This window comes from Coloeus monedula (genome assembly GCF_965178545.1).
Source record: "Coloeus monedula genome assembly, chromosome: 15".
Taxonomy (NCBI): domain Eukaryota; kingdom Metazoa; phylum Chordata; class Aves; order Passeriformes; family Corvidae; genus Coloeus; species Coloeus monedula.
The window spans coordinates 7,394,770-7,407,879 of NC_138795.1; the positions used below are offsets into that span (position 1 = coordinate 7,394,770).

Genomic DNA, 13,110 nt, shown 5'->3' on the forward strand with positions numbered 1-13,110 from the left:
ATTCACAATCCCTTAAATACTTATAAAATGGAATAGATTGGCAAATGATACTAGTACACCTCTAGAACATATGGGGAAAATGGGTAAAATAAATAAATCTCTGTTACTTTCAGAACTTACAGGGAGCATAATGTCATTAAGAAAGAAAAATGCAAAACATGTGACAGCACATGCCAGACAAACCACAGTGCTCCAGCTCTCACAAGAAGCCCCCTTTTCAAGCTGTATGTGGCCCTGGCCAAAGCATTTTTTTTTGGACTGAGAGTTTTTCATTCCTGGTTTTAAGCCAAAGGTAAGCTCTCCTCTGTGTGGAAACTTTGAATAAAACCAATTCAATAATTTTTTGGATTCTCCCTCTCATCTGGGTACCTGCACCTTTCTCATTGCTGTGCCAATGCTGCAGCAGCTGTGAGGGCTCTGCCTTAGCTTCTTCTGGAGTGCTTTTGCACATGTTCACAAAAATATTGTTATGGTCCTTTGCCTTTTGTTTCTAATATGCACAAAAATGTTTATGATGCTGCTGATTGATCTCTTGTACAACACAAACCACAAAATCTCCTGAAGTCGTGCTGAAGCCAGCCTAAGAAAGTAGCTGAGACCCAAATCAACCCTCTCAGAAAAGTAAGAGTTTGAAACTTCCACTGATGTCAAAGGTTATGGTGGATTTTCTGAGTCTTTGTAGAGTTATGTAGGGAAATAAAAAAGATGCGTGGTACCCAGGGAAGCTTTCGCATTCACCTGACCTATGGTCTTAATTAACTTGATGCCAATGGGTTTAACTATCTCATTCGCTGGGGCTTTGCAGATCCCACCTGCCTCTTTGGTAGGTGAATACCTTTGGATATCTTGTTATGATCCGGTTTAAACCCAGAAAAGCAAAGAAAGCTAAGTCTCTGTGTATAAACCGGAAAGAACTGAGAAGGTTAAAAATATTCCCAGAAATGAGATTAAAACCAAATGAGGTTAGATGTTGATGCCAAAAAATTGATGTATTTTACTTAATAGTAGAGAGACAAAGAGAAGGAAAGAAAGAGAGAAAGAGAGAAAGAGAGAAAGAGAGAAAGAGAGAAAGAAAGAGAGAAAGAAAGAGAGAAAGAAAGAGAGAAAGAAAGAGAGAAAGAAAGAGAGAAAGAGAGAAAGAGAGAAAGAGAGAAAGAGAGAAAGAAAGAAAGAGAGAAAGAAAGAAAGAGAGAAAGAAAGAAAGAAAGAAAGAAAGAAAGAAAGAAAGAAAGAAAGAAAGAAAGAAAGAAAGAAAAAGAAAGAAAGAAAGAAAGAAAGAAAGAAAGAAAGAAAGAAAGAAAGAAAGAAAGAAAGAAAGAAAGAAAGAAAGAAAGAAAGAAAGAAAGAAAGAAAGAAAGAAAGAAAGAAAGAAAGAAAGAAAGAAAGAAAGAAAGAAAGAAAGAAAGTGTGCATGGGGGGTGGGGGCACAGGGAGAGGTGACAGGGGTTAGGTGGAAGCATATCACCCATCCGAGGATCCCAATAGTGTCTTGTTGCTCCCCTCCATCCGGTCTGCTGGTGGTGAGGGTCCCCTGTCGCCACCGTGGCCGCACCACTGCATGCCACCACATGCCACCACATGCTGCCACACACCAGCACACGCCAAAGAGTACAGAATCCCGTGGGTTAAGATGCGCTTTGGGCCAGGTGGGAACACCCATGTGCCTCTGCTTGCAGGGGCTGGCTTGACACACTGTCCCTTGCCACACTGAGGGTCTGTTGCATCATCTCTGGTGCAGGATCTGGGGACCCCTTTGAGGGGGCTCCCTTTGATGGGCCATGTCACCCCTTCTGCTGTGGATAAGCTTTCCCCTCCCCGGGTGAGGGCCCCTCAGCTGGGCTCCTCTGCACAGTGGAGGATGGGCAGTCACTGCGCCTCTGACCAGAGGCCTTTCTAACACACACCCAAACCCTCTCCTCCCTCCACCCTCTGGTGCAGGGGGTCCGTGTGAGCCTGGCAGCTGATAGCCCTGGGCCTGTGGTCTCCATCTTGGAGGTGCTAAACTTGTGCTTTGTGAATGTCCCCAGCCCTGAGTTGTTACTTTATCTTATCTTCATCACCAGTGGTGTAAGGCCTCACTCAGGGCCCCATTCAGGGCGCAGAATTCTTCTTTGCAGCTTTTGTAATACAGTTTTAAAAGTCCTTTAAGAAAATGTTTAAGTCATAAACTATAACATTTCAGTTTCTGACATATCTAACCCCACAAAGTTGAGTTTCTGAACAGTTGGCTTTTGTTGGATCTCCTTCATAGGCTCCTGAGGAAGTGAAGTCATGGCTGAGCTTCACTGTCCTCTTCTGAATTTGGCCCCAACTCCTTTCAAAATGGTTTGTTTAGGGGTTGTTTTAATGCTTAAAAAAAAAATTACTTGTATCTGTCCTCTGCAATAGCAGTGGTGAGAATCACTGTACTAGCAAAGAAGGAAGAGTGGAACCAAGGACTTTGAAGTTGCTAGAGCTCTTCAATGAGGCAATGTGAACAGGTCAGGCAAGACAAAGAGGAGCTAAAGCACATTTCTTCTGTTATTTGAAGGTAATTTTCAGTTTCATTTGGACTGCCTGGTTGAAAGACATTCACTTGTGAACTTGCTTGATTTTAGAGACTTCAGATCTCTTTTCATTTGAATGAGTTTATACCTTGGTGTTGTCATTCTGTTATATGAAACTTCCCCTGCTCACTTCTGGCTTCATGCACCTGGATTTTTCTAATCAGGCAAGAATGGTGGATGCAGAATGGGTCAGTTTGGGATCCTTGATAGGTTTAAGTGTGTATGAAGCTGAATCTAAATAACCAATTACTTGCTGTGGCTTATTTAATTTCACTCAGTTTTTTTTGCCCTGATGGTTTATAAAGTATTCATACCACATTTTCCCTCGTTGACTTAAGTTACTTCTTCCTTTTCCAAAAGGAAATATGCCAAACTAAAAGGTTTCAAATGAAGACTGACATCACATTGTAATTTTTTCGTCATCTTGACGACAACATTTAGTAGTGGAAAAAACTGCTGATAAAATTACGTGATAGAGTGCTATCAGACACTTAAGAAAAACAAAAGTCAAATGGAACTATTAGGAGACAAATCTGGCCACTACAGCAGTTATATCTCATGCAAGTCTCAGCTGTAATCTGGTTTTCCATTCATTGAATAGCAGATAAAGAATAATCTCTTCTTAATGTGATAATGTGGGCATTTGTGTTTTTTTGAGAATTCAGACTTATGTTCTGAAGAAACAAATGCTTTATTTCAATTTGGCAGGATATTTCAAAGCTTTTAATTAAGAAAAAAAAGAGCTTTTTAATCTAAAGAAATAAATGTTGAGTTTCTACTTGAATGCAGAGAGAGAGAAACTTACTGTTGCTTTTACTTTGTTTGTTTAGTTTAGTTTAAGGGTTTGTCTTTTTTTTTTTTTGAGTGCTTGTGCGTCAAAGGCTGTAATTGGCTCTGGAGAAGGCCTTTTACTTGTGTTTCCCAGTCATGGATGTCTGCACTTATCTCATTCTTGGCATCCTCCCATTTCAAAGTAAGACGTGGCAGTAAAGTATTCTGAGGCAGTGCCAAAGAGCAGATTGTTATATGGAAAAAAGTGTTCCTTATATGTTATGCTGAACTCCAAAGCTTTTAAGGAATTGAACTTACCCATTTTCCCTATAACATTACAGGAGAGGTTAATTGCCACCCAAATGACAAGTTGCTCCTCAGTGCTTTTGTGTACAGCTCATATGTTTGGGTGAGGAATAACTTTAGTCTGTTCCTCTTTACCTGTTCCACTCCCGGAACGTGACTTGGTCGCTGTTGTTGGAAGCAGTTGCTGTGGGAAGCAGGGAGGTGTATGGCATCACCCATGTGTGGTCTGCTCTGCTTAGACTCCAAGGCAGCTGCTGGGGTGAGGAAGGTGGTCATGATGTAAGAAACCCCGTGCAAATCAGATTTGCTTTGTTTTTATTAATCTGGTATTTTTGGGGTTTCTGCAAGTGATTTTTATGAGGTGGAAGTGAAAATGAATGAGGGTTAAAAAGGAGGAAAAGCTGCTGATTTTAAACATGTGGTAGGTGTAGATCAGCCTTCCTTATAGCAGGGTTTTGCAGAAAATAAATCCTCTGCTAGTTTCCTGTGGGATGGATTAAGGCATTAATTAATGATTTTGGCTCTAACTCTATTCCAAAGTAGTTCGTATACCTGAGAATATGGAGTGTGGTTACAGAAAGGGAGGAACTTCTCTCGTTAAACCTTCTATGTTTTGATTCATAAATCCATGTGTATTAATCTGTGGGAATCTACTTTGGAAATGGAAGGGATCACACCATATTTTGGTAAAGTATTAAATCTGCGTTGGAACAGGAGAAAGTGGTGGAAAGTCTGTAGCTGGGAAGAGGAGAATTTTTTGCATCAGTGTCATGTGGACCGTCAGCAGTGCTGGGTGAAGTGGTGCAAGAGGGCAAAGTGGGACCGTCTACAAAGAATTAAAACAGGAGATGAAGGAGAACAGTATTTTTAATCATGTTTCATCTGAGGCACATGTTCATTGTCTCAAGACAGATTTTGAGATTTTGTCCATATTTGAACTGGAACAAGAGAACAGTTTTTCTCCAGTTTTGCATCTGACTTGCATCCAAAGCAGATTTGGATGCGTGCCCCACCTGAATTGTTAAGGATTTGGAAGAAATCTTTCAGTCTTGGCCTATTTCTGGTTAAAATACATTCTTCTGCAATGGAGCAAAAGTATTTTTTTAAATAAGTGAAACAGACAGGAGGCGGATGTAATCTCAAAGAGATAAGGTTAAGATTTCAAACATCTTTTAAACTGATCTATTTTTGATAGGCAGATTCCTAAGACTTGACTGTTGGGCAGGTTTATTTAAACTCTCAGTGGTGTGTGGTATTGAGAAAACTGCACCATCAATGCAGGGAAATGTGAGTTTGGGCACAGCATTTGCCTTATTTACTTGAAAAATCTCACAGTGCACCCAGTACACAAAGCAGTTCTCCCGCTCATTATGTGTTTCCTGTTCTGTTAATTAGGATGTCACTGCTCTTCCATATCTCATTTCTTAAAGTAATTTCTTAATGAGTCAGTGGAAGTTTTTTGGGCATGGGAAATCTGGTGGACTGGCTAACATTTTCCTCTGATATCTGTTTTGATATCAATTATGCTTCAGCTTCCAATTAAGCAGGTCAGGGTGCGTTAGCAAGTCTCCAGTTCATGGCAAAATACTGCATAGAGAGATGGCATAAGAATAAATTCAAGATTATCCGAAGTAATTGGGACAGAAAATTATTTAGTTTGCCTTGCTGAAATTAGTCTGACTTATTGTTGAAATTCTGCCCGCCTTAGTTCAGTTCTCTCTGTAGTTCCAGGCAGAAGAAAGCCATTTGCAGCAGACTGTAATCTTTAATAAGGTTGTATTATGCAACTGAGTAAACCAGGGTGAGGAAAGACTGGAGCTGAACTCCCTGAAAAACAATGGACTGAAAAAGCAAAAGAGATGAACTTGAAATTAAAAGGCCAAAATTACACATGATCTGTTGGAAAATAGGCTCTGATATTAAAGAATGGTGACTAAGAATATAATTTGGGGGAAGAAAAATAGACGAGTCCTGTACCATTGAGTTGTTCACATTCATGTTTTTTACCTTCTTTTCTAAATATTTCTAATAGCAGCATAGGCAGTGCTCATCCTTGTCATATTGACTTGCAGGACAAGTGAAAACGATATCTGCGAAGCTTTATTAGAATATGTTAATTTGGCCAGGCTGTGTAGGATGTGGTTGGAATGCAGCAATTTGTACGCTAAGGAAAATGAGAATTTTTTCAAATTAAGTGATAAAATTTGGCAGCATTTCTTAACACAAAAATGTATGTTGAGTTGTATCTAGAATGAAATAATGACTTTTAATTTGAAAAAATTGCTTTGTGGTTATCAGAGATTCTTCTTACAGCTGGTCATGATCTGAAATGATCAAGGAAAAAAGTCTAAAAAGCAGTATATACTTATACTGTAAAGTTCCAGAGTCTCCACTCTTTATTTTTTTTTTTTTTTTACTTATTTCTTGTGATGACTAGAATTCTGCAGGATCAATCAAGTGCATTAGTATAACTCTTAATAATAGTATATATCTTTGGCTCAGGCTCTTCCAAGGTGAGAGAGCTCTTCCCCCTCCTCCCATATGAAAAATGAAATTTAAATCTATGTATCTGAAAGACTTCTCTATGTAACGTTCCTGTTTTTCTCTCACTATAGTGCAGCTCTTCAGACCTCGATCACTGATGTTGAGTGAGGCATTCCACAGTTGTCTCCAGGCTATGGACTGGATCCAAGAACAAGACAGTGAATTTTTTAACTGCTTATATAGAAGTTTCATATGTACTGATACCTTTTTTTGTGTGTTTCTGAAGCCTGCCTTTTAAAACCTTATTATGCCTTATTATGCCCTAGGAAATCACTGGATGCTGTTCTACCAGATGTGCATTAACCAATTTCTTCTCTTTAGGATTCTGCTTTCCTGCACATCTGACAAAAAATCTCTGGACCACAGCTGTCATTTAGCACTTTGAAATCGAACCATCTTTCATTACAGTTGGTATTTCTGACCTTCAAGACTGAAATTCTGAACATGCCCCCTTGTTGGCATTGGGTTTTATGCTGTGCTCTAGGCAGTAATTTGCTGAACCACTCCTGTGCCTTCCAAAAGCCATTTTGTAATTAAAAAAGTCTTCAACAGAGATAGCTGCAAGGAAAGTAGAGTATACAACAGACTCCTAAGGCTTCTGGCTTTTTTTCTGTATTAGGGAAAGGTTTTGGAAAAACTTTGATTCCTAAAGGCTTAAACAACAGCAATAAAAAGTGAGATAAAATTTGATGAAAAACTGATACAACTCATGAGAGCTGAGGCGTTATCCTCAATAAAGGAAATATTTCCTATAGATAGCACAACTTGATGCTCTGTGTAAAGTCCTGGTTACATTACATACATGTCACAGCACTGCTTAATTTTCTTAAATGATGATGGGATAGACTCTTCCATGTATTCTTACTTAGCAGATACTCTCACGCATGGCATACTGATAACTGGTTTTGCTTGGTGTATCTTTTCTGTGTGCGATGGGGTGGTGTTATTTTACTTGGGGATAAAGTACCTAGGGTGTTCTTAACCCCTTCTTTAATTGTCTTTGAATTAGAAGTGCTGCTTCAGGTGTAACATCAGGGTTGTAGTTTCCTTGGGCTGGTGATACAGGCAGTTGCAGTCAATATTATGGCTAATCCAGCTCCACAATTTAAATGGAAGAAAGGAAGCTGAATGTTTAAAATTAGGTCATTTTTAAGTGCTCAGATACGTGTTTGAAGAGCCAAACTTACACACACAGCTCAGTGTTCCAGTTTTAGTTTAACTAGTGGTGATGGTGTTTGTTTTGTTTTGTTTTCCTCACAAGATGCAAGAGGATTTTAAACTACTGCTACTTTTGTGAAGAGAGCAAAAAGGGGTGCTGAGGACAGCAGCATGCAGGCAGAAAAGAGAGCAGGAATGTTTACAAGAGTAAAAGTTGTTGTTCTTTTCTTTAAGGATGGGCCATTCTGAACTTAAAAACTTCTTTTTATTTCTTAAGGCAAACCTTTGCTCAGATGGCAGTGTTAAATTTCTTGTGCTTATCTAAATCTTCTATGTGGTCTCCTTGCCATGGAATTTTTATGGCGCCCTAAGTAAAAGGAGAAATTAAAAAGCATCTACTTGTTTACTCTGGTCCTGTCAGCTGAAATAAATGTCCCAATTTATCCCAAGCCCTGCTTACACTAAAGAAGTTCAGTTAGCTGATGGTAAATGAACCTGGGTCATTGTTCATTAGTCTCTGTAGCTGGACAGAGTGTTCTGTGTTCTGCTCTACCTTTTCCCATCTTACTTTTATACTTAAATGCTCTTACTTGTTCAGGATGGGTGTTTTTACTCTGTCCCCTGAGGCCCCTTATGAAAATGAGATGATGCATCTTAGCCTATTCTGTTAAGCAAAACTGTCTGAATAAAATACAGATCCATGTCTTATGATAACAGCTGACTGCCATGGTGGGGAACACAGGTCCCTCAGGACTCACACGCTCCTTTACCTTCTCCTTTGAATTTGATGAAACAGATGAAAGCTTCCTTTTATTTTTAATTACCTTTCCCTTCCTCTGCTGTAGTTTGAAAGGAGATTTCAGAACGGCTTTAAATAAAGGGTATTAAAAAGACCACTGTGAGGCACTGCCAGATCCCTGTGTCCCTCCCATTGCTGGGGCCATGTGGAGCATCTGTGCCAGGAGCAGAAGGAGCTGGAGAGTCCCAGCTCTGAGACCTGCATGGAGGCTCTGGCAGCAGAGCATTGCTGGAGATTGGTGCTAGAATTTCTTCTCCTCTCTCCTCTTGGCATATTTTGCTGTTTGGCTCCCGGAGGCAAGGTCTACCTCTTCTGTGATGATGGTGCTTCCTGTTATGTTAAGACTAATTTATGGCCAGGGCAAGGAGTTGTGGTGGCAGGCTTAGGCAGTGGGCTTGCTGTCCCAGCTAATGCATTTGTGCCTAGAGCTGTTTTGATATATTCCCTTGCCTCCATCATGATTACAAATTCTCCATCTCTCTTTTCACTGCTCCCAGGCTACAGTTTAAGAGAAATTCTGCCTGAAACTTAGGAGAAGATGATGAAAGAGGGAGGGATTCTTTTCTCTCCAGTTATCCATTTGTTTCTTGGCTTTGTGTGAGGTTTTTCTTCTTTCTTTCTATCTTTCCTGTTGTACTTCAATTTGCAGGCAGTTTCTCATCCCAGTCCTCCTCCTTTGATCCTCCTCCAAAACAGAAAAATAATGACCCCCCTTCCTCCCAAACACATGCTTTTTTAATGCTTATTTGTAATCCAGTCATAAGAACTTAATCTATTAGTAAGAATCATGAACTGAGATTTCACAACCTATTTTATTTATCTATTTTATTGTACCTGACAAGACTTTAATCTCAAGATACTTTCCTTTGCGCCTGAATTTTGAAATAACTACTCTCATGGCCAAATCACATATCCCAATGCTGACATCCGCTCTGTCCAGATTACTTGCCCTGCACAGAATGTACTCTTGTGTTTGGTGTCACGCTCCAGTGTGACATTGCTCTGTGCAATGGAAGTTTCCTTGTGAACTGCAGCAGCTTCTGGAACTGGATCAACCAAAGATGAAGATGAGCCTGGCTTTTGTAGGAGAGCATCTGAAGGATAGTATTTACTACTTTCTTTAATTTGTAACTTCTCTGTGTAGCTCAGCTTTCTGCAATGGAACTTCACTGGAAGCTACTGATTTTGGGAAAGGCTTGTGAATGGGTTGGAAGTGGTGCTTGGACTAATGATAGGCTGCAGGTATAGATAGATCCATCTTGGATATGGGGTTTTATTTGTTTTTAGAAATTAAGTTACAGTTTATTTTGTATGCCATCACTTTTCCACTGCAATAGAACACATCTTTTATTGGTCTGCTTTGAATAGGATAAATTTGGATAAAGTTAAAGTAGTAAGAACATTGGTCAGATTATATTCTCAGTATTTCCAAAAATTGTTTCCCTGCCCTTTATGCCCCACAGGGAATTGATGCAATGTGCCCTATGAAAAGAGCCTCAATTATTTAAGGAACCCAAAGAACTTTATGTAAATTAAGGATTTTTAAGACCATGGAGTGGAAGAAACCTCCTGAGCTGCCATGTGCTTTCTGCTGCTGGTGCGGGTGCCGCGCACGTGCGAGGTTGTCCCTTTCTCATCTCCATTTCACAAACCAGCAATCTGTGGCAATTACACAGATGGGTCAGTGGCAGGGCTAGCACAAAGCCAGGGTTTTGTCTTGCAGTTACACTGCACTGCCCTCTAAACAGAGTATTTACCAAGTGTAGAAGTCTCCATAGCAGTTCTGCCAGTTTCTATGATCACTGTGTGTTATGACTGTGAAGATTACAAGGAATGTGGGATAATGCCAATAATTTTTCTTACTGTAGATTTCTGAAGGAAATGGAATAATTCAACTGAAGTTCATTTTGTGATACATGTATGAACCAATTTTATTCTGAAAACGGTCTTCAGTGTTTTGCGATGGAGATATTGGAAGGTACAGCTCTCTGCGGTGCACTGATGGAAACGGGCACTAACTCCGTTGTGGTCAGTGAAATTGTTACATGAATACAAAGAGCCTAAGGGCCCATTTTATGATCTAGTGTCTGTTTAGGAAGCTGGCTGAGCTGGAGGATAGAGTTCTGTCTCATAGACGTGTAGCCACAAGTCATTATGAGCTTCCTGCTAATTCAGAAACTGCAGAAACCAAATCACTCTGCTCCCGGTGCTGTGTTGATTTTGCAGCCTCTGTGCATTGCAGGAGTCTAAGAGAAAGAGAAGTTTCCCTACATGTAGCTCATTGTTAGCAAAATAGCAAGGCATAAATATCCAAAGGCAAAGGAATCATGGAAAGTTGCAGATAATGAAAGTGAACATGCAGTAGTAGTTACTGGCTGGTGGCCTTTCCAGCCAAGAGTGTACTTCTTAGGAGGCTGTCTCATGGGCTGGGGATAATTAGCAAGTTTAAGTGCAGAAGAAGGAGGAGATGAGAATCTTTTGTTCATTACTAGAGCATCGGAAAACAGCTGAAAATGGTAATAAATTTTTGCAATGGATTTAGTAAGTAGTTTTTCTGGTCAACTTCTTTTTTCACCTAGTTTACCAGCATGCAAATGCTCTTTTAACAGCAAACCAAATTATTAGAGTTCCTGAAGGGTTCTCACCCTAATTTGTGGCTTCAAGGAGATTGCTAACCTCTCAGCACAACACTTGAGTAGCATAGATCAGGCCAGAGGAATTTCCTTGGTCTCTAAAGGTATGAATGTTGACACTGGATCTGATTTTAGGAAGTGTGAAGCACTCCAAAATCTCAAGGATGTTAATAGAAAAAATATGGAACAAAATTCTCTTTCTGCTAGAGGTGTGTGGAGCTGATTGGCAGTGGAACTGGGAAGCAGAGGGCAGGATTTTCAGTTCAGATCTTAAAATACCTTTGAATAAGATGGAAGTGGTACTGAGGAATGAAAATATTTGGTGTAGTCAGCCGGTTGAGAGATACAAGGAGAATTAAAAACTCTGCAGGGTGTCTGCCCTTTTCTTTGTGGAAGGGTTATGCAGCTAATTTTACAGAGGGGTTTGAAACTGTTGTGGTTTCATTAATCTGTACTAGAGATGATATGGGGAAAAGGAGTCAAGATTGTTGGCCCTAAAAACGAGGGGAAAAATGTCTTCTCAACATAAAGATGTTTATTAATATAAAAGTGTTTGTGAAGTGCATGTGTCAGAATCACACTGTGTAGTGTAACTGTTAATGCATACATATAAATACTGTAGTGAGCTAGTGGCATTATAAATTCTAGGGCACATAACAATGAATTATCCCAGTGACCTAAATAATTTTCTGGCAGAATGCTTTTTCCTTTTTACATTTTCAAATTGTCTGTAGTAAATCTTCCATGTGTTTCACTGAGATTTATTTTTAAACTCTCACACTATTTACCCCTTCAGGTTCAAAGCTTGAACTTAAGATAAGCAGCTGTAGAAAAATGCATGTTTCCCTTCCAGACAAGCAAACTACTTCTAACACTTACCTGACTTTATGGGGAAGGATGTGGGAGACATGAGGCTTTGCCATTTAGGCTCCATTAAACATATATACTTAGTGCTATAAACAGGATATTTAATGTTGTTCTCACTGCTTGCAGTTGTTGTGACTTGGCAGGTGTATTTGTACACCTTGTCACCAAGCATGTGTGAAAAATAACTGATTGAAATTGCAACACAAATAGGTATTGTGAAATAAGCTCCTTGTGGTATGCTGGAATTACTGGCCTATAATTAAATATTCTATTAAAATATGCACTTTACATGCGGTAGCAGGGGTCACAGACAGGGACAAATTTCATGTGCATAAAATATTCCATTACTCAAGCAGAGCATAAAGGAGTAAGAACTATTCTTAAACAGTCATTATTTGGTTGCAAAACAAAGGGGAATATTAAGATTTATCTACTTTTCTGGCAAGCGTGAAATTCAGTCATCGCTTTGAAGAACTCGAAAACCTGCCATATCATTGCCTTGTGAGCACAGTTTGTAGATATCATTACTGCTAGCAGTTATTTTACAGAGAATTTGGGCAGAACCTGCTCTAGGAGAAGTCCTACATGTCAAAGTACAAATGCTTATGTGGCTTTATGATTTCTTCTATAACCTTTGATCCAGACAGCTCCTGGGCTGAACACCAAGGCTTCTGCTCTCATTTGCTGGGTTTAAATCCTCCTGGGGATGTATTGCAGTAAAGCAAATTTAAAGTATTCTTTCTCAGTCCTGCTGTTCCACCCCCAAGTACAGAATAATGTAAAAAAAATAATAGAAAAGATTTTTTTTTAGTTACTCACATTCTCTTTTTGTTTCTTGATGCTGAGAATACCTTTTTGGTTGTACTAAATTGTTGTTTACAAGTTGTGACTGCTTTATTAAAATTTTTTTTAAAAGCCCACTGTGTGATAATGAACATATAAGTTTAAAGACAGGAACAGAAACTTGATCCTTTGGGGCTTTGGATAAAACCAGGACATAAAATTTACAGTTGCTTACAATTAAAAAAACAATAGATTTCAAAAACTTCAAGAATTGATTTTAGGTCTGTGAGTCTATTAGATTCCTTCTGTACCATATCCTGGTGCTGCTGGGAACTGGAGGAGCAAGCACTCTGGTTGATACTCAGTTCCTCAAAGTGCTGCTGTAATTTGAATAATCAGTAAGGGCTGTAGAAGTTCCTTCAGTGTGATCTCCAGGGTCAGCTCCCACCATGGCTCCGTGCTCGACCCTGCAGGCAGAATCCTTCCAGTGGGAGTTTTTTCCTGACACAGTGATCAGTCAAATGTCCCAGAGCTGTGTTTTTTAAGAGCCCATCAATGGACAGTGGCACTTCTCAGCCTGCTAGCAAATATTTAGGATGTGTCATGATTTTTCCCTGAGTTCTCATTTGTTTGCTGTGGATGGACAATGCACAAAACATCCCACCACCATATGTGGTTTAAATATTTAATGAGGTAGAGAAAC

The 13,110-nt window shown here is 39.6% G+C and overlaps 1 protein-coding gene across 1 annotated transcript in view; it reads left to right on the forward strand.

The window, feature by feature from the left end:
• Positions 1–13,110, forward strand: part of ADAMTS2 (ADAM metallopeptidase with thrombospondin type 1 motif 2) — a gene marked incomplete at both ends in the record, with an annotated part of 173,663 nt that overhangs the window by 24,107 nt on the left and 136,446 nt on the right.